The sequence below is a fragment of the Anopheles arabiensis genome, chromosome 2 (assembly GCF_016920715.1).
Source record: "Anopheles arabiensis isolate DONGOLA chromosome 2, AaraD3, whole genome shotgun sequence".
Lineage (NCBI taxonomy): Eukaryota > Metazoa > Arthropoda > Insecta > Diptera > Culicidae > Anopheles > Anopheles arabiensis.
In genome coordinates this window covers 58,406,428-58,418,547 of record NC_053517.1, presented here as the reverse complement: position 1 = coordinate 58,418,547, position 12,120 = coordinate 58,406,428, and the positions used below count along the sequence as shown (strand labels likewise).

The 12,120-nt window shown below is 41.4% G+C and overlaps 1 protein-coding gene across 2 annotated transcripts in view; it reads left to right on the top strand.

The window, feature by feature from the left end:
- The first annotated feature begins 233 nt into the window (after window positions 1-233).
- LOC120897845 (chitooligosaccharidolytic beta-N-acetylglucosaminidase) overlaps window positions 234-12,120 on the top strand; it is a 42,155-nt gene continuing 30,268 nt past the window's right edge. For both annotated transcript variants that reach the window (XM_040302981.1, XM_040302982.1), the window contains exon 1: window positions 234-460. The gene's annotated coding sequence lies outside the window, so the exon portion shown is untranslated. The remainder of the gene's footprint in view (window positions 461-12,120) is intronic.

The window sequence follows — 12,120 nt, the reverse complement described above, 5'->3', positions numbered from 1 at the left end:
AAATCGAAATTCAAACGTTCACATTACCAAAAGTACCGTCAAAATGGTCCTCAACAACGTTATATACGAAGCAATTGCGGTGAGCTGAAAAGTTTGAAGACCCCTGATTTACGGTATCAAAGGCAACGCTAAGGTCGGTGTAAAATTATGACTACCCGTTTTCTGTTGCCGATTGCAGGATAGCAGGTGCTCAATAAAGAAAGTGGGTTAGTTTCAATTGAGCGGTTGGGTAGAAAACCGCAGAAGCAGCCATTCTGTGATTATTTGTTTGACCTCATTCTATCGTTATCAGCACACCAGGGGTTTGAAAAAAGGGAAATAAATTGTATACTGTTAGATAATCACAATGTTTTACTATCTTGCGGCTACTGTGGTGAATTTGCTGTCAGTTGCACTTGAACCAGTGATGTGGATGGTTACTAGTATCGTAAATGAAGTGTACACTATTTTAGCTAAATACGTAAGTATTAACAGCATAGAACTGCATAGAATAAAATAATCACTAGAATAAAAGGGATAACTCTTACTTATAGAATAGTAAGCCCCAAATGGTTAACAAAGAAAAGCATTTATTATTCATGTTTTAACTTGGCGCTCAAAAATATATCAATTAAATACATGTTTGAAATGAATTTTAGAAGTCAACGTCAAAAGTCGTGAAAATGTATTGTACGGGGTAAAATGATCTTGCTATGAGGCAAAATGATCTTACACGAAATGTAAAAACACATCAAAACAAAGAGACAAAATGAACCACACCATTGGACTCTAAGCTTCGGTATAAGCTCTTGCATCGTGGTAGTAATATATTGTTGTATTAAATCAATTTGTAAAGTACTGACAAATTTCAATAATTCACGTGCCGTTAGTAGTTTTTCTTGTTGATAGAGTATATATACAGCACAGTTTTATTTATGAAAGGCTAGTATATTACGGATGACTACTCTTCGAAAATTAGGAAAGGGACTTTCTGTAATTGTTGAATCAATATTCGAATTTTTAAATATTATGTTTTTACGATAATTATTCATAGGTCTTTCTAAAAAGTGAATGTAATAGTTGTCAGAAATTTCAGCTGAATGAACTGTGTCTGAATCATTTTCAGATGTTGGTGGGTTATTATGTAGAGAATCTGAAATGAAATTTGTTTCGTTTCTAGATGGTTCTTCCGTTCTTCAAATGGTGCCTTGTTTTTTGTTTCTGAAAGACAAGATATATTTATTAGTTTCATCTTTTCAACTCAAAGCGTCTTCGACAACGCTTGCTTTTCCTTCTTTGTATTGTTTATCCCAGTCAAAGTTTTTGAGTTCCAATCTCCATCTAAGAATTTTTGAATTTTTGGTGGAAGTTTTGATAAATGTCAACGGTTTGTGATCCGTTATCAATATGAATTTTAGACCATAGAGATATGGATAGTATTCATTTACTGCTAAAATTATTACTAAAGCTTCTTTTTCTGTTGTAGAATAAATATTTTCTGTTTTATTTAGTGATCTGTTAGCTAATGCAATTGGTCGTTCTATTTTGTCTTGTACTAGTTAAAATGGCCAGGTTACAGGGCTACGCAACGTTTATCGGAGGGCATATAAAAATTGCACTTCAATTAACCATTTTGTTTTTGGATCCTTTGTGAAAGATTTTTTTTGTGTGCTTATATTATTTATAACATATATTGCAGTATATTGATGCATGATTTTTTTAAATTTTCTTTTACTTAATATTTTATTAACTAACTAGCTGGCCCGACAAACTGAATCATTCCAAAAAAAACTAAAATATTCCATTATTGCTTTGTTACTTGGGATTGTTGTATCGTGCCCATATCCCTCAGGATCCGATCATCGAGTGTAAACCGCCAGGCACCTCACACCAAGTGTCAAAGTGCCGTATACAACACAACAACAATCCTGCTCTTTGTATGGGAGTTAGAAAATCATTATTAAATTAAGTTTAGTGTAACATCTGGACGATTTTTAAATCTTAAAACCTATTCTCATACCACCATAAGGTGTGTGCGAAGTTTCGTTGAAAATGATCCAGCCGTTTCGGAGGTTGCTCGCAACAAACACCGTGACACGATGTTTATATATATATAGATAAATTGTGGATCGTGTACCCCTTGAAATACATAATTTATGTATCAAAATTCACATTGTTTGCGATAAATTTACGTAACCTTTCGGATCAGATGTTCCAGGTAATATAAAGTTCCGTGGTATCTTGGCATCCCCGGTACCAAAATCCATGCGACTTTTCGCTAACGGATTGATTAAATGGCGCCCGATTAGACGATCCGATAGAAGCACTTTTCAGGCTTAACGGATTGAGCGAGATACACCGTCGCGGCGACACGATACATGTTGCATACATGTGTACTACATTTCAAGAGCCCCCCCTCGCTTTTTTTCGGATAGCAATGAGTTCAAACACACTTACGAATCCGTTGTTCAATATTTTTTTTTATTTTCTACTTTCTTTTTCTAAGCACATTCTTTCATTCATACACACACCCTCCCCACTGGTATTTTTCGAAGTATTTTTTTTTCTTCTTGAAAAACAAAAAAACTAACGCACACAAGGAGACCCACGGGAGAGTGTGAAACGACAAAGAAGAGAAAACACACACACACACCTTCTTCTCCCCATGGTGTTTTTCGCAAGGTGATCCCGTAGGAGAACGCGAACGCAAAAACACACACAGACAAAGCCACGCACGCATGCAGGCTAGCACACAAACACACACCTCACTCCTCCCCCCCTCGTGTTTCCCCCCCACCCCCTTTTGATTCCGTAGGAGATCGCGAAACAGCAAAAAACACACTCACAACCACGTACGCATGCAAGCACACATACACACACATACACCTACCCCTCCCCCTCTCTTGGTGTTTTTCGCAAGGTGATCCCGTAGGATCTCGTTAAGCGAAGCGGCAAAAACACACACAGCCACGCACGCAGGCATGCACACACATACACACACACAGACGCGCGCGTGCACGCACGCACGAACGCACGAGGGAGCGTAAATGAAGAACGTATAGAACCTACGTTGCCGGTCTCCCCCTCCCGTTTTCTCGTTCTCCGACAAGGCTGAGGTGTGCACGTTTGTGCGTGTACCTTTGCCGTCCCTCCTCTCCTTCATCATCCGTTGACCGTTCGTTGTAAGCTGGAGGATGAGTTCAGCGCTGTTGAAGAAATGAAAGTTAAGAATAAGATTACTCACTCTTTTTTGGTATGCTTTGTGTGTTATCATAACTTACCTTATTGCAAACAAAATCCGGAATGAAGCTCCTCGTTTAAAATATTCCGAATTCGATCACATCCTCGGCGATGCTCGACGCCATCAGTGGATGAAAGCAGGAAAAGAAACAAAGAAAAGCATCAGTCACCATCAGCATCATCTTACTCTCACACTTTTACATCGGTTGATGATTCTTACCTTTTCAAATTCACCAAAACAAACAGCGATGGAACCAAATCCAGAACACCAAAATCACACACGATTTCTGGAGCAAACCGACACATCCTCCCCCTCCAATTGTTTGCCACAGACTGACGTGTGTGTGAGCAGCAATGTTCTTGAAGCGGTGAGCAACGGTAAAGCACACACAAGAAGAAGCGAGACGGCTATACGAGTAGCGACTTACGCCGCCGCACAGACAGCGCGCGTCATAATTTTATGCGCGAAAATCTTAAAATTCAAGTTATTCATGACAAATTGAATCGACATTTTCATACTCTGACGAACTTTTACGAAAGATATGTAAAAACTTAATGTAGTGCAATTAAATTTAGTGCAATATCATTAGCAGAACATAACATTTTGATATTTGTTTGTAAATTCAGATCCTAAGAGCTACTACTTTTTTGAACAATAAGTGTAGAAACACAAATTTTGTCTGAGTCCAGAACAGCAACAGGGAAGATGTCGTACCCTGAGTGTGGAGATGTGTGTGTGTATGTGGTGAACGTTGCCGCGTCAAGCGTGCTGTAGGATACAATGCGTGTAGGAGGGGGTAAAATCGCTTGGCTCATTGAAAATACAGGCAAAGTTGGCGCGAAGAAAACGCAACACTACGGATTGTATGGAAAATGTTGCGCGTTCAATCCGATTGCCATGCGATTGTCCTGGGGGTATGCCTTACCGAACCCCGGGAATGTCTCATGCCGTATGTCGTATGACTTTCGCCGATGCAGAGCAGAAATTCTACGAACTCTTTCCGCTCTTCAGCATCTCGAATAGTCTAGCTTTCTTCACACTAGTGATGCGCGTTGCGTTCCGAACCTGCCAGGTGCGATCCGTTCCAGCATGCAAGCATCCGGACCGCGATCCTTATTTTTAACCCAAGCAGGTTCAAACTGAACCTGTTGCTCCCACCGTTCTTTGCGATCCGACCTGAACCGACTGTTATCAACGATCTTATCGATCCGATCTGAACCGGCTGCTCTCAGCGTTCTCGGCTATTTGTGCTGGGCCGGTTGCTCTCAGTGCTTATTGCGATCCGGCCTAGAACGCAAGACATTCTACTCTCTTTGTATTGATGAGCCGGTTTGCCGGTTCAATTTAAACCTGTTTCTCGCAGCGTTCTTTTCGATCCAGTCTGGAACGCACGATCATCTGCTCTCTTTCATACGATGGGCCGATTTGGTACGTACAAAGAAAGCAGGTAAAGTCTGAACCTGTTTCTCTCAGCGTTCTTTTCGTTCCGGTAAAGAACGGCGTTCTCTTCTCTTTTGCTTCTTTCTAGTATGGACACACACACACACACACACACACACACACACACACACACACACACACACACACACACACACACACAAATTCTGTTTATGTGAGTGATAACAGTGCAAGCCATACTCTCTCAGTCAAAGAGATAACAGTACAACACCTGAGCCGTGAAGCCAGTGAAGGATAGAGATTTGTGATTGGTGGGAAGCTAATCGCCAAAATTTAAAGATACAATCCTGCACTAGCGGTAAGCGCAATGAATGAAATGTTTCTCTTCTGCCATATGGATGTTATCAGTATAGGTGCGTTATTTGGACTGCATTGTGGTAGTCGATGAATTGCTATGTGTCTGGTGCTAAGCTGCTTCGATGCGCATGCATGTCCAATGAACTAGTTTGAATTTTTACCTGAAATCTTCTTTGTGCAACTAAATATTGAGGGTGCATGACACGTTTAGCCTTCCGCAATAATTTCTTTAACGCCATTTATCGCCCCATGAAACAGCGCTATTCATATGGACAATTAAAGTGCACTGCCGGGCACTTTCACACCGGTAGTTCACCGTACATCCGTACATACGAAATTTAAAAATCCGATTAAACTTATAAGCTTTTTGATTTTGCATCAAAATTTCATATGCATTGCAACAAATTTCTGATTTACTTCTTTATTTAGAAGTATAAAAAGGGAATAATGATTAATTTTAGTAAAAACAAAAACAACAAAACTTAAGTTAAGCGTTTATATTTTAGTAGAATAATAGTTTTACACATTCAGTAAACTATTATTTAGCTTTGTTTAATTGAAACGGTGTGATTACTGCACAAAAAATATATTACACAATATTCAATGACTACTTTCAAGTTCACCATATATGAAGTGAGCAACTGAAAAAAGCGTAACCATCGCAGGTCATCTTGAACCTGCGTTCCGCGTTCCGTTCTTTTTCTCCAGATTGGCAGGTTCGTTCCGTTCCTCAATTTTCGGAACTATTCCCATCACTACTTCACACGCATGTTTTCCCGCAAATGCAATACCCTAAATTTGCCCCAAATCATGCTCCGCCGAATACACTGCTTCAGACCTTTACTGTACACGGATATTATAGGAACTGTGAGCGTCCAGGATGAGCGATAGCCTGAATGTAGAGTGTAGCGTTCTTTCCATGGTCAGCAGCAGAGTAGCAATTCCACTCGAAGCCACTGCGATTGTAATTTTCGATTAAATGCAAGAATAGTTTCGAGCATAAACGGATTTCCGATGCCACCAGGTCAATCAAGGAAAAAACCTGTCCATTGTGTGTCTCCTCTGGATTGTTCTGTCAAATCGTAGCTGTCCACTACTGCGGTAATTTCATCGCACCCCGTTCATTGTTCGTTGTTCAATCGGTTCACGTTTACTAATATGTTGTCCAGCTCATCGATAGCATAAGAGTGTTCCGCATCCACCACGGAAAATATTTCGGCTGCGGATAAGGCGCATTGTAGAAAGTCTGGCAGTATTTGCACAAAGTCGTCTAAATGCAGCATGGACGGAAATATCGTTAGCGCCTTCCGCGGCGTCATTTCTCACAGATACTAATCAATGATTCCCAGCGCTTTGAGGTTCTCGAAAGCTCACAGTATCTGATTCTGTTCGGAGTCTTCGACGGTGTACTGATCTTGATTTTGCGAGTGTAAATCTTCACAAAAGTGGTTCACGTTTCACGTTCACAATAAGAGAGGATAATGCGACATTTCCTCAGCATCCAGACATCAACAGTACACTATACGGCCAATAACGATCAGCCAATCAGTCTGGCGGTGGCTCGCGATCCACTGGTTATCCGTACCAACATACCACGGAAGCTGCTGCAATTAATTTTAAGCTTAACTGTACTTTTGAATCTTTATGCTGTTTAGATCACTTCATAAATATTACACAATTTCACATACGTGAGGGCGATATTCGTCTGTTCGTTTGACGAAAACATCCTTGTTGTCTTTCGTCCAACGCCTACATCGATGAATCGCTATGTCGGTACAAAGTTTGCAAGAAAACCAACACGCTACAGAAATCATCCAAGCTATCCGCCCCTAACATCAACTCACTAACCAATTTCGTCTCACTATAGAGTGAAAAAGTAACGCTCTATAGTGAGAGATTGAAAATGAGAACCTTTTTGTAAAATTTGTTATATAGGACTTGTGATAGTACTGCTCCTAATGCATAGTTGCTTGCATCCGTCGTTAGGATAAATGGTAGATTGAAGTTAGGGTACGAAAGTATTTGGTCTGATGTCAAGATGCTTTTAAGTTTTTCGAATGCTTGTGTGTATGTTGTATCTTTAACATTAAGCGTTTCTTCTTTTTTAGGTATTGTGCCAAAGGCTTGGCAAGTTTTGAAAAGTCTTTGATAAAACGTCTGTAATATCCTGTCAGTCCAAGGAATTGTTTTATTTATTTCTGGTTGGTTGAGAGTTTCCAGTTTTTTATTTCTTTCTAATTTAGTTGGGTCTGGTTTTATCCCTTCTGCTGTTATTACATGTCCGAAGAAATCTGTTTCTTTTTTTAAGAATTCACATTTATCAAGCTAAATTTTTAAATTAAATTCAAATAACCGTTTCAATATAATTGAAATATTTGGCAAATGATGTTTTAATTTTTACCAATGATTATTATGTCATCTAAATAGACATAACAAATTTGTGCTATAAATTCTTGAAGTATATTATTCGTCGCTCTTTGGTATGTGGCAGGAGCGTTTTTAAGACCAAAAGGCATTCTTGAAAATTCAAAATGACCTTTGTCCACATAAAAAGCTGTTTTTTCACTGTGTTTTGGATCCATTTCGATTTGGTGAAGTCCAGATTTTATATCTAGTGTTGTGAAATATTGTGATTTTCCTAGACTATGTAAAATATCTTCGATCTGTGGAATAGAAAATTTATCAGCGTTAGTTTTTTCGTTAAGTTTACGATAATATATAACGACTCTAATTTTCTTTTTACCAGAAGCGTCTATTTTTTTTGGTACAACCCAAATTGGTGAAGAATATGGACTTGATGAGGGTTGAATTACATCTGTTTGTAACATTTACTGGATTTGTTCCTCTACATCATTTTTAAAGTGGTGAGGATATTTGTAAGATTTTATATAGGTCGGCATATTATCTTTAGTGATAATTTTGTGTTTTATAGCTGTACTGCAGGTCAACTTTTCGTTATCGCGCAGTAAAACTTTGTTGTTTTCTAGAATGATTCTGTAAGTTTCTACAATTATATTCACTTTATTATCTTAATCGTGCGAAGGAGAACAGTATTGTCGCGGTATACCGGAGTATTAAGAAAGAGAGCTTATCCGATCGGATGCTCCTTTTTATACCTTCTCTCTCTCGCCTTACGCTCGCTCGCCTATTCCTTCTCACGCACCTGTCCTTTCTCACGCACCTACGCACTCTCGCGAGGCTACGCATTTCTCGCGCTCATTATGCGTGTCCTGCCCAACTCTCCCGTTATCTTCTAAGCTCTTTAACTGTCTACTTGAGACCCTAATTAACCCTTAATATCGCAGACCTCAAGTGATGAGAAAAAGCTGTCCTTCCCAATTCACTTAATTTGAACAGGCGAACACCACAATTCGATACTAATGTTCTTTTTCGAATTATACTTCCAAATCTTTGGGAGTAGCTGCTTGCTCATAACCAAAATAAGGTTGTTTTAGGCCAACTAAAAATGCTGCTAAGCCATACTCTTCAATACAATCATTTATAGCGTCCCATTTTTTTCGATATTTTTCGTTTTGTTTAGCTTGGGTTTTTGTACTTTGCATGATCTCATTGATTTTATTGTAATATTTGTGAATGCTCATATTATCACTCATTTTAGTTTGCCAAAGTTAACTTTTATAATAGGTAAACTCTTGACGATCTCCTAAGGCGTTTAAGAGAATCTCTTTTATTTCGAGAAAGGTGTTAGGGTTTCCAGCCAGACAAATTGTATCTTTTGCTCTTCCTTCTATTTTAATTATTACTGCTGTAATAAATATTGACTCCTGTTGTTCTGACACGATGCCATGACAAATTTGTAAGGTGCTTTCGGCTGTGTTTAGCCATGATGCTAATGGTTTTCTAATACCGTCGAACTTCGGTAATGATTTTATCGGGTCAGGGATTTTGCATAGGGATTTGTATAAGTCCAATCTTAATTATCCTGTCGTTTGTCCAAATTAATTATCTTGCAGATTCTGCACAACTTGTCGCAGAGCAAGAATTTCACTTTGCAATGATTCCAGTACCATTTCGTTTAAATTCAACGAATTGACTCATGGAATATCGGATTTAAGTGGAATATGTGAATCCGGTCTCGGACTACAGTCGTCAACTCGTGCGACTTTACAACATGCCCGTCATGGGTTCAATCCCCAAATAGACCGTGCCGCCATACGTAGGACTGACTATCCTGTTATGGGGGGGAATCAATTAGTAACTGAAAGCCAAGCCCACAAGTGGGTACAGGCAGGCCTTTACCGACATCGGTTGTTGAGCCAAAGAAGAAGAAGAAGAAGTGATGGGTAAATACAATTTTTTTCCGGAGTCGGATCGATCCTCTGGCACCCCTCGGAGTCGGACTCGGAGTTGCTCCGGACTGTTTAGCGAGGGGGGAGGGGGGGGGGTCCGCACGGGAAAACCCTCGGACTCATCGACTCTGAGTTCGGATCAGTCCGGATCAGTCCGGATCAGTCCGGATCAATCCGGATAATCCGGATCAGTCCGGATCAGTCCATCAGGACTCATCCAGATTGATCCGGATTGATCCGGACTGATCCGGAGTCAAATCCGGTTATGATCCGGAGTCGGAGTCATATTTTGCGCACCGGAGTCGGAATTGATCCATGACTCCACTCCGGATTACCCATCACTAATGAACAGTTCCCTTGCTTTCTTTAAAGCGTTTTGTTTTTTGGGTAACTTTGTCTTTAACAAATTTTGTTTTATTTGGTTTTGGTATCCGGGCCCTATCTGGTAGTACACCCTACGACGTCACAAATTTCGTCTATCTTCTAGTGCGAAAATTGTGTAAAAGTAACACCTATCTAGTAGTATGTATACTTTGCTACTTGCACGGTCTATCTGGTAGTGCAAGGACGTGAATTTCACAAACTTTAACGAATCAATATGTCATGTCTATCTGGTAGTGCGCTTAAACATCAACTTTTAAACTTGTACACTCGCAATTTTGTTGCAAGTAATTGTCACTTCACTTTACACTATTTCCGTGGGCCCTACCCAATGAGACATTTTGGACTTATCTTGAACAAAAACTCGGCTGTCTTGCTTTATCTTCTATGCCGCACCTGCTTGCTCTCATTTGCGAGCGTTAAAATATACTCTCCCGATTTCATGTTCTCGCGAATTGCCTGCTGCTGTAAGAATGTATGAGTGAATGTGCATCGTTTTTCTCTGTCCTTCCTCTTCTCCTCCCCTCGTTCGTACTCCCTTCTTCCATCGATTCGATGCGCGATTCCTGATTCAACCGCGCAGTAACACGTTCCGTGGTAATGAGATACTGTACGAAAATATACACAACGTTTTCATTTAGCGTCCGTGGTCCACACGGAACGCCGATACCTCAAACACCACCGGCAAATATCAAATTCTCGATATTGGCGGTGAATGGTGAATGTGTCCACCCCTCTCCTGATCAATTTAACTCACTTGTTACATCTCCTCCCCTTTCTCCTTCTCCTAGAACTCATATAAATGAAATTCGAGAGAGAAGTGGGAGAGAGTAAGGAGGATTAGCTTTTTGCTCTCTCTCAAAGTCCAAAATTGTCTGCCTTTGGGTATGGGTACTATGGACCTGAAATGGAGCCCTATCTCAGTATGGGTACTGAGATAGGGCTCCATTTCAGGTCGATAGTTTTACCCATTCATCGCGTTTTGGTCGTTTGGGTAGTTTTACCCATTCATCGCGTTTTGGTCGTTGGGGTCTCCTTCCCTGTGATTGCCCAAATGACATTTTCGAGCAGATTGTTAGCGTTTTTCGAGTTGCTGGAAGCTTAAAGACCCGCTGCGCAAAGCGACGGAAGAAATCATGGCGTTCGGAGAATTTTATCATGCCTTCCTTTTCTCTCCAACGGCAAATTTGTCAAGCAGCTCGTCGATCTACCCCTCCGCTGCGCAAAGCGACGGAAGAAATCATGGAGTTCTGAGAATTTTATCATGCCTTCCTTTTCTCTCCAACGGCAAATTTGTCGAGCAGCTCGTCGAGCTACCCGCCCCTGGCTCCGCCTCATACCCCTCGCCTGACCGCGCTGTCGAAGGTTTGGATGTGTTGGTGTGTCAGACGGCCAATCGCTGTCAGCCGTCGTCCGTGCTTTTTCCCTCCATAGCGCCATCTCTTTCTCGCGTGTGGTCAATGCTCGCGAGCTGTTGTGGCGCCAAAAATGCCGTTAACAAACATTGCGGCGATGAAGTTGCATTTTCACAAATCAAACCAAAAAATCGCAATGAGTTCAAATACTGCAATATAAAAATGACCAAGGAATCGCTAGTTTACGTTGGAGGGTTTGCTGTGCAACGCGCTGAACCCTAATTCGCATTGACACGTTCAGCCCGGCGCTGATTTTCATCAACTTTCCGTTCCACCAGCATCAAGAACGCAAGCTGATTGTGAAACCAGCATCCTGGAAAGTTCACTGGTAGTCCCTGGGACATGTCATCGTGCTGAACGTGTTAAGCATTAAGCATAACTTTGTTACCCTAAGCTTTTGCTTTCGTATGCTGTAGATTACATAGATATCCTGAGCCATCTGCGCGTGGGTGTGAGCGTGCATGTGTGTGCAACACTTTCGCCAAATGTGTTTTCTTCCGGAATGTTATGATCCATCGGTCAAAGAAAGGAAGGTGTTCATGAAAGGCGGAAAGACGAATTGAGGCCCCTGTCAATGGTAACTGATGACCGGGAGCAGGGGGTACTGGCACACAGCTGTTGGAAGATTGAACGGTATACTTAAATTGCCGGCGGATGGGGGGGAGGGGGGTGGCCATGGGACCCCTACGATCATTAGTCACAGGCCCTAAAATTGTTGTCGCCATTGGGGAGGGGAGGTGCAAATGTTTCTCCAGCCACGGAGCCCTAACGACCATCTTTCCGGGGGCCCTTGTCGTTAATACTCTGTCCACTTGTAGAGATAATCGGCGACCGCCTAGTCCGCCTACCGTTAGATCCGCCGCTGGTTCATGACGGTGTTTTTTTATCGTGGAGGTGCATCCTTCCCCCTGCCTGCAGCGTATACATCGAGCAGGAGACAGTGTGACAGTACCCCGTCGTGGGTTCTAACCGCGTATGAACCGTCCGCCGTAGCAAGAGGTGACTATCCGGCTACGTGGTACTCAAGTCCTGAAAAGGC